Genomic DNA, 8,897 nt, shown 5'->3' with positions numbered 1-8,897 from the left:
TCTCATGTCATTTCTCCGGTCCATGCTTTACATGTATCTTCTTTTTCAATCTTCCATTTTGGGTCCATATTTTTCATGCACGATTCCAGAGGAGTCTCGAACCTCGCCGCACATCAATGGCTATCATATTGAATCGTTCCATTTCCAGCAACCGACCGGCTTGAAAGGAAAAGCTACGGTTTGCAATGACAACAAGTGGCATTGAAAATGACGGATCGTGCGCCTTTGCCACAATTACTGAAAGTCGAGTGCATCTTTAATGCGCACGCATTGCGCGTAACTCTTCACATGGACTTCATTCTTCATCCTATGGTGGAGTAGCCCACGTTGTCATGACAGTCGACATTAGCTTGGCGGGTTCTCACACAAAAAAAAGCAACCTTCCTCTCGCACACTCGAATGCTAAAGAATATTTTTAGCCGACTACCTTCCTGTGCTCGCTTGTGGGAAATGTTCTTTTCTTATCACGCTTAGAGGAACACGATACTGATATCTTGTTTGTTGTGCAATCTGTTTTGTGGCAGAAAGATGTCCAAAATAATCTTTTTTGCTTTTTCATTTCACGCCCGCGTTACGCAATTGTATCCGCCCGTGTTGACATCAACAACATCGACAACGACGTGCAGTCTGGAGTCTTTGGGGAGGCAAAACACGGCTTTTCTTACCTGCTTCCGTTTTATAACACGGCCTGATGATGACAAACCATATTTGACTTCTGCACAATCAAGTCATGTTTTTGACTGTAATCGAGTTACGCCGTTTAGCAAATATTCGGAGCCGCAAGCATGTTTAGTCACGTTTAGCGTGCATAATTTGAATCTGAAAGACAACAGCAGGCTTTGAAAAAGAACCAACTTAAAGCAAATTTATGTACTCATTGCGAATGAAACACACAACTCGGGTTTTAACCCTCAGGCCTTGTTTGATTTGACGACCCATTCAGCTTCTGCATGGTCTGGAATTTTTGAACACTTTTTCCCCCCCAAATGTTTTTTTGCTTATTCAGTGAAATATTTACGTATGCAACTATTGTACAAGCCGTGTCAAAAAGGGATTTGGTATAAACATTGTGATATCTGTATTTAAAAGTGAAGAAGCAGTTTAATTTCGGTACGAAATCCATTTGAAGAATACGGAAGGGTGAAACGGAAACATTTTTTGACTGGCGAATATCTTGGAATATAGTTTTGATTTTGTTGGACCACATTGACATGCTCGCATATACGTTTAAACGCACTTGCAGGCTACATGCTACAAACACAGCCTAGTTTCCCATAATGTCGCGGGGTTATTACTTGTCAATACCTTGTGGCATTATGGAGACAAAAAAATGTCCAACCTAAATCATGCACTGCAGACAGAATAATAAATCATAAAAGTTATGAATAAATTATGTTTTTTAACTGAATTTTCTAACGTAATCATATAGTGTGGGCCAAATGCTTAAAAATTTGTTTTTTTCCACTCGCGCAAGTAATACTCATTATGGGAAATATGCTACATTTCTAGCATTTCGCCTAAAAGTACGTTTGAATGTATTTGCAACATAGTTAAATACATTTGAACATAGTCGCAAATACATTCGAACGTACTCGCAGGTGAGAAATGTTTACTTCACATTAGCAGTTCAACGCTTTTCGTACAAAAAAAAGTGAAGTAAGACGTGTGTCAGAAAAGTTCCAGGACTGGTGTAAACACAAAAAAAAAAAACGTTTTTAATTTGACATTTTAAAAGACTATCAACCAGCGCGTCAGCAAAGAATGAGTGTTGACGCAGCGTAGAATTGAAACACATTTGAGCGACTTCTGATTCCAAATTCAAATTGTTGCCAATAAATTCCAAACGCGAAGCCAGTTGAGTAATGAACGAGCCATTTATATTTTTCACAGTCATAACAGCCCTCTTAGAAGAAACCCTAATTATGATTTGGCCTGTGACAAAAATGAGTTTGACACCCCCCCCCCCCCCATCGTGAAAATGAGAGACTGTAGGGAGTAACGCCTCCACAGCAAATAATTGCGAGGCTGCAGTAAAAGCCTGGAAACGCGTCACAATAATCCAAAGCTTCACAACTCAACAACAACCAATTTTAATTCGATCTGTTCTGACACTTTAGCGACCGCACACAATTAATACTAGACAAATAAAGATGAGAGTTCTCTGGCTGATTATTTCCCCGCGTTTAAGTACACATTGAAGCCCCCCCCCCCCCCCAAAATAAAAAATAACAGCACTCTTGGTACACTTCAAAAGAACCATCTGATACAATAAAGGAGACGGCGGCACAGAAAATGTAATCGGCGGCGCGAGATTGAGTCCAAAGAATTCCTGATCTGTTTTTGTCCTCCGCCGCATTACATTTTGTCAGGTGGACAAAGTTGTCAATCAAGCCGGCAAAGCTATTTTACCTCGTCAATAGGACACCGGAGCGACTGTTCGCTCCTTCAATAGAGGCCGAGAGATTAAAGTAGGCCGAGCAGAGAGGAAGGTAATTTTCTGGGCTGATGTATTGACACTAAGACTCGATCATCTGCCGCATTGTATTTCTGATCTGCTCCCAGAAAGACGCGGCGGGAGCGGCGCCGCCGCCATCCGCCGCCGCCGCCGCCGCTTCCTTCAACTCATTTCGGCAGGAATGACTTCTTGTCTCGTTCCATAATGAGAGGGTGGAGGAGATTACTGAGGTGTTTGCGCGCATTAAAACACAAATTCCTGTTCATCCCGGCCGGGGCTGAATAATGCATATTTTTATCAACATTCAAATGACTTGCTTGTGTGCGCCTTCGGGATTTGCTTCTCCACTCTTCCTGACTCGGCTTGTTTACCCAAGACGTGCGTTTAACGTGGACCGGGTGAATGAAAATCAGGGTCTGGTGGCCGGTGAGACGCTTAGTTCGGGAGGATGTCGGCAGCCTGTTCCACAATTTGCGACTCCATCAATAAAAGCCGCCTATTCGTGCCGTTTGTCTAAATTCATCTTTTTGTATTTTTCTGTGGAACCTGTTCTTGGCGAGCTTAAGAAAATGCCAAAGCCTTGGGAAAGTAGTAATTGGTGTAAAGCAAGTATGGTTGAATCTTTCTTGACTGACCGTTTCTAATCATTGCGTATTTGGTAGCCGCTAAAATTAGCCAAGTTTGAACAGGTTAGCTAGCACGACGCTGAAGTGAATTCTCTGAGGAGGAATCGTCCGAACATTTCTGGATGTCGTCAGGATCATGACGGAGAATAATGAAAAAACGTCTGGATAAGTCTGGTTTGATTTTGACTACAAGTTTGTGTCGGAGATAAAAAACCCTTAAAATGCTGCCAAACCTTTTTCTGCTTGGGTACTTTATTAGTAGTGTTGTGGTTCTCGAGATCAGTCTTCAGACCACTTTTTAAGGGTCTCGTTCTCGTCTTGGAATCAAAGTCATTTGAACTCGGTCTCGTCTCAGCTTCAACCTTCTTAAAGCCTCGGTCTTGTCTTGACCTCCAAATGTCTTGATCTGGTCTCGGTCTGCATCTTCAAAAGCCTTGGTCTTGTCTCGGTCTCAACCTTCTTAAAACCTTGGTCTTGTCTTGACCTCCAAATGTCTTGAACTGGTCTCGGTCTTGTCTCGGTCTCAACCTTCTTAAAGCCTCGGTCTTGTCTTGACCTCCAAATGTCTTGATCTGGTCTCGGTCTGCATCTTCAAAAGCCTCGGTCTTGTCTCGGTCTCAACCTTCTTAAAGCCTCGGTCTTGTCTTGACCTCCAAATGTCTTGATCTGGTCTCGGTCTGCATCTCCAAAAGCCTCTGTCTTGTCTTGACCTCCAAATGTCTTGAACTGGTCTTGGTCTGCATCTCCAAAAGCCTCGGTCTTGTCTTGACCTCCAAATGTCTTGATCTGGTCTCGGTCTGCATCTTCAAAAGCCTTGGTCTTGTCTCGGTCTCAACCTTCTTAAAACCTTGGTCTTGTCTTGACCTCCAAATGTCTTGAACTGGTCTCGGTCTTGTCTCGGTCTCAACCTTCTTAAAGCCTCGGTCTTGTCTTGACCTCCAAATGTCTTGATCTGGTCTCGGTCTGCATCTTCAAAAGCCTCGGTCTTGTCTCGGTCTCAACCTTCTTAAAGCCTCGGTCTTGTCTTGACCTCCAAATGTCTTGATCTGGTCTCGGTCTGCATCTCCAAAAGCCTCTGTCTTGTCTTGACCTCCAAATGTCTTGAACTGGTCTTGGTCTGCATCTCCAAAAGCCTCGGTCTTGTCTTGACCTCCAAATGTCTTGATCTGGTCTCGGTCTGCATCTTCAAAAGCCTTGGTCTTGTCTCGGTCTCAACCTTCTTAAAACCTTGGTCTTGTCTTGACCTCCAAATGTCTTGAACTGGTCTCGGTCTTGTCTCGGTCTCAAACTTCTTAAAGCCTCGGTCTTGTCTTGACCTCCAAATGTCTTGATCTGGTCTCGGTCTGCATCTTCAAAAGCCTCGGTCTTGTCTCGGTCTCAACCTTCTTAAAGCCTCGGTCTTGTCTTGACCTCCAAATGTCTTGATCTGGTCTCGGTCTGCATCTCCAAAAGCCTCGGTCTTGTCTTGACCTCCAAATGTCTTGAACTGGTCTTGGTCTGCATCTCCAAAAGCCTCGGTCTTGTCTTGACCTCCAAATGTCTTGATCTGGTCTCGGTCTGCATCTTCAAAAGCCTTGGTCTTGTCTCGGTCTCAACCTTCTTAAAACCTTGGTCTTGTCTTGACCTCCAAATGTCTTGAACTGGTCTCGGTCTTGTCTCGGTCTCAACCTTCTTAAAGCCTCGGTCTTGTCTTGACCTCCAAATGTCTTGATCTGGTCTCGGTCTGCATCTTCAAAAGCCTCGGTCTTGTCTCGGTCTCAACCTTCTTAAAGCCTCGGTCTTGTCTTGACCTCCAAATGTCTTGATCTGGTCTCGGTCTGCATCTCCAAAAGCCTCGGTCTTGTCTTGACCTCCAAATGTCTTGAACTGGTCTTGGTCTGCATCTCCAAAAGCCTCGGTCTTGTCTTGACCTCCAAATGTCTTGATCTGGTCTCGGTCTGCATCTCCAAAAGCCTCGGTCTTGTCTTGACCTCCAAATGTCTTGATCTGGTCTCGGTCTGCATCTCCAAAAGCCTCGGTCTTGTCTTGACCTCCAAATGTCTTGATCTGGTCTCGGTCTGCATCTCCGAAAGCCTCGGTCTTGTCTCGGTCTCAACCTTCTTAAAGCCTCGGTCTTGTCTTGACCTCCAAATGTCTTGAACTGGTCTCGGTCTGGATCTTCAAAAGTCTTGATCTGGTCTTGGTCCCGCTTGGTGCGGTCTTGACTAAAGCGCTCTTTTATCGGGATGAAGAATGAATAGTGAATGTTACTTCTTTATGAATATGCAAAAGTATTTGCGCACACAACAAAACATCCGCCTCTCAATCTTCTCGGTATTTTCGCCAGACCAAGAAAGCACAGTTTTAGTTCTTGTGTGTCTCAGCGGGTCACTAACCTATAATCCGCAAATGTTTGCCTTTTATAAGCTAAAAATGATACAACGCCGGCGCTGTCTGGCGCAAGTCTGCTGAAAGTCCATTTGTTCAAAGAATGTTTACCAAGATTAGCTAGAGGGCAGCTAGTTGAGTAGCGTCTTCATTTTTATTTTATCGTTGTACAGATAATTACGAGAATTGTGAAAAAAAAGTAATACAGGTGAGTATTAATAGACGAGAGCAGACGGCACGAAACCCTCTGAGAGGCGGTTGAAGCCGTTTGCTGCGTAAGGGGTTAAGAGGCGCGTTAAGTATTCATGGCATGAATATTCCATCAAAAGTGTCCAGAAACGGCGCCATGACAAGCTTTTAAATAGCAGAACTTGCAAGCCGAGCGTGTTGAGTCAAAGGCGGCTCTAATCTATTCTGCTTTCCGATAGGTGAACAAAAGTATCACTACTGTACTCTATTACTGTCGGCCATTTAATGATCATGTCAGCGTTTCCGTTCAAAGGCTCCCCTTCTGATCCCCTTATTTGAATTCCCTTGAACTAGAAAATGGATCTTCCTCGTCTATTGAGGGAGTGTAACCGGATCTGAGGAGTGCTTTTGGACGGGAATTTTGATTAAGGACATAAAAAGAAGACGAAGAAGTCCCGCGGAAAATGAGCGGCTTCCAGGAAATTCGCTTGTCGAGCCCGAGTGCGGTAATGGCAGAGCGTTTGTTCTCTGTGGCCGGCGGGATGGCGACAAGGACGCCGATAACGTGAAGGTAGCGTCTTCCTGAGAAGATGTTGGTTCAATACATTTGCCTTGGCCAAGATTAGCTCGCAGAGTCTTGGGATGTTTTTCGCTTGACTGCGTTTGCAAGTTTGATCAGCGGCAAATTAAGCGGCCGCTTTTATCTCTCTCCTTGCGTTCCTCGTTGCCGGTAACCTTGAATGTCTTCCCATTACATCGCCAACTCTGACAAGTATCCGTTTTGGCCCCCGGGAGCTGAAGATAATGAATCAAATGTTGCCTTTATCCACGATCCCCAACCACGATAGCTGCGGATTGAGGGCGGGACGCTCCGGGGAGAGACGGCGGAACGGGAACGTTGTACGATCGCAGGTCGCACAAACGCTTGCGTTCACTGCCATCGGAAAATTACGGTCCAAAACTGACCCATTATGGTCAACACGCGCTATGCATGGGCTTTTGGTACCATGACCTGCCAAAAAGGTGCAAATAATTGTCTGTAGTAATTTTCCCCCAAATGATGAGCCCAGTACACATTTCAAAAATTTCCCAGCAGCAAAAGCTGCAATAACCGACCAACATTCTACTTGTAGCCGCAATTTAACACAGGATTCGAGCTAAGGTAAGACATTTTAAACTCAAAATACACCATAAGACCACATAGTCCCAAAGGGAAGTTTCGCTGCCATCAACATGGGCTGTGTACGTATATATATATATATATATATATATATATATATATATATATATATATATATATATACACTCTATACATATATGTGCGTATGTAAACTATTTTTAGAAACGAATAAGACCTACATAGAAGATTCATTGAAAAATCTTTTTAAAATCTATTCAAAATTGATCAAAAAATAATTTATAAAATTCCATTTAAAATATTTATTTGTTACTTATATTAAAAAAATATATATTTGACTTAAACATATCTTTTACAAAAATACTTTAAATTAAACCCATAAGGAAACACAATTTAACGATCCAATTTAGCCACAAAAAACTATTTTTAAAAATCGAATCTTTTTAAAATAAGTAACTATTAAATAGCTACTTAAAATAATATTTATCAATTGAAAATCTATTTAAAAATATTTTTAAAAATCTATCAAAAAAATATATTTTTAAATATCTATGAAAATATATATTTATAAAATATCTGTTTGATGAACAATTCAATTTCAAAATCCAAGCAATCAAAAACAGCCATTTAAAACAACCCATGTAAAAGACGATCAATCGATAGCGATTAAGCAATAAAACCGATTAATCGCGCAGCCCTATCAAGACTATTTTGTGTTATAATGTCTCACTCTCGTCAACCCAAACTCACACTGATGCCTTGTTTAAGTGTATAAACACAAGCAGACGTCGCATAAATAGCAAAACATGAGTTTTTTGCTCCGATTCGTGATAAGGCGTGCGCGGCGACAATCAAGCGCTCGTCGCACTTGGACTTGGCCAGCGCGCCGAGGTCAAGTGGGTGATGATGACGCTGCGGCGGCGGCGGCGGCGGCAGGTGGTCTCATCAGCTCGTTGAGGCCGACTGTTGCTTGTAGCAAGTCGTGCGGAAAAGTGGCGGGGAGCACTCGGGGTTGCCGGCGCTTGATTAATAAGGACACCGAGAGGCAAATATGTGCACACAGTCGCCGGGTAATGAGCCGCAAATGTGATTAGGTCCTTACGCCGCACCTGCTTCCAATTGAGCGTGCACGGCGCAGCGTGCGACCTCTGCCCCCCGAGTGTTTGTTACCTGCGAGTGCAGGTGTGCAACACTTGATTGCCTGCTTGTTTGTTCTCACAAAGATCTTCTCAAAGAAGATCCTTGGATTGACAGTCGGCTTAATCCTGCGTTTATCTACACGTGCACTGCCACGGGGGGGAAAAAATAAAGAACAGCAAGGCCAATTCCGCCACTTTTGATGTACAGTTTTCAAGTACGTATTGAACATATTTAAATATGTGCAAATGGATTTGCAAGTATGTTTGAACGTATTTGCAAGTACGTCCAAACGTATTGAAAGTCTTTTAAACGTACTTTCAAATACGTTGAAACCTATTTTCACTTATGTTGGACTGTCTTCAAATATGTATTTAACTCTTTGACTGCCAGACGTTTTCAGAAAAGGGATGCCGTGGGTGCCAGCCGATTTAAGCGTTTTGGCTGATCTTTCAAGGTCCACAGAAAATTATGTGTTTGGATTATGGAAACACACATACTACCGAATGAAAGATTGGACTCTCATCTTTCATCAGAAAAAAAAAGTTTGTTTTTACCTTATTCCGTTATTAAGTAATCAACAATAGAAAATGGTTAGTTTCACCTCTGTTTTGAAACAAACGTCTTTTAACGTCTTTGGCACTCCTCCATAGGATTTTACTAAACGTTATTTAACGTTTTTGGCAGTCAAGACGTGCAAATACAAGTCATTAAAAATCTGTTAACAATTAAAGTAATTTGCTTTGAAAATGTTCCAACAAATGTTCCAATGTATTTTCAATTACATTTGAACGTCTTAAAATATGCTCAAACGTATTTGCAAGTACGTTGAAACTTATTTCAAGACCTTTGAACGTACTTGCAAATACATGAAAAAGTATTTAAAGACGCTGAAAAGGTACCAGAAATTACGTATATAACGTATTTGAAAATCCTAATATCCTTATATTCTCATATAAATAGTCGGATTTCAACCAAATCATGT

This window comes from Vanacampus margaritifer, chromosome 20 (assembly GCF_051991255.1).
Source record: "Vanacampus margaritifer isolate UIUO_Vmar chromosome 20, RoL_Vmar_1.0, whole genome shotgun sequence".
NCBI classification, from domain to species: Eukaryota; Metazoa; Chordata; class Actinopteri; order Syngnathiformes; family Syngnathidae; genus Vanacampus; species Vanacampus margaritifer.
Note: the sequence above shows the minus strand (reverse complement) of the source record.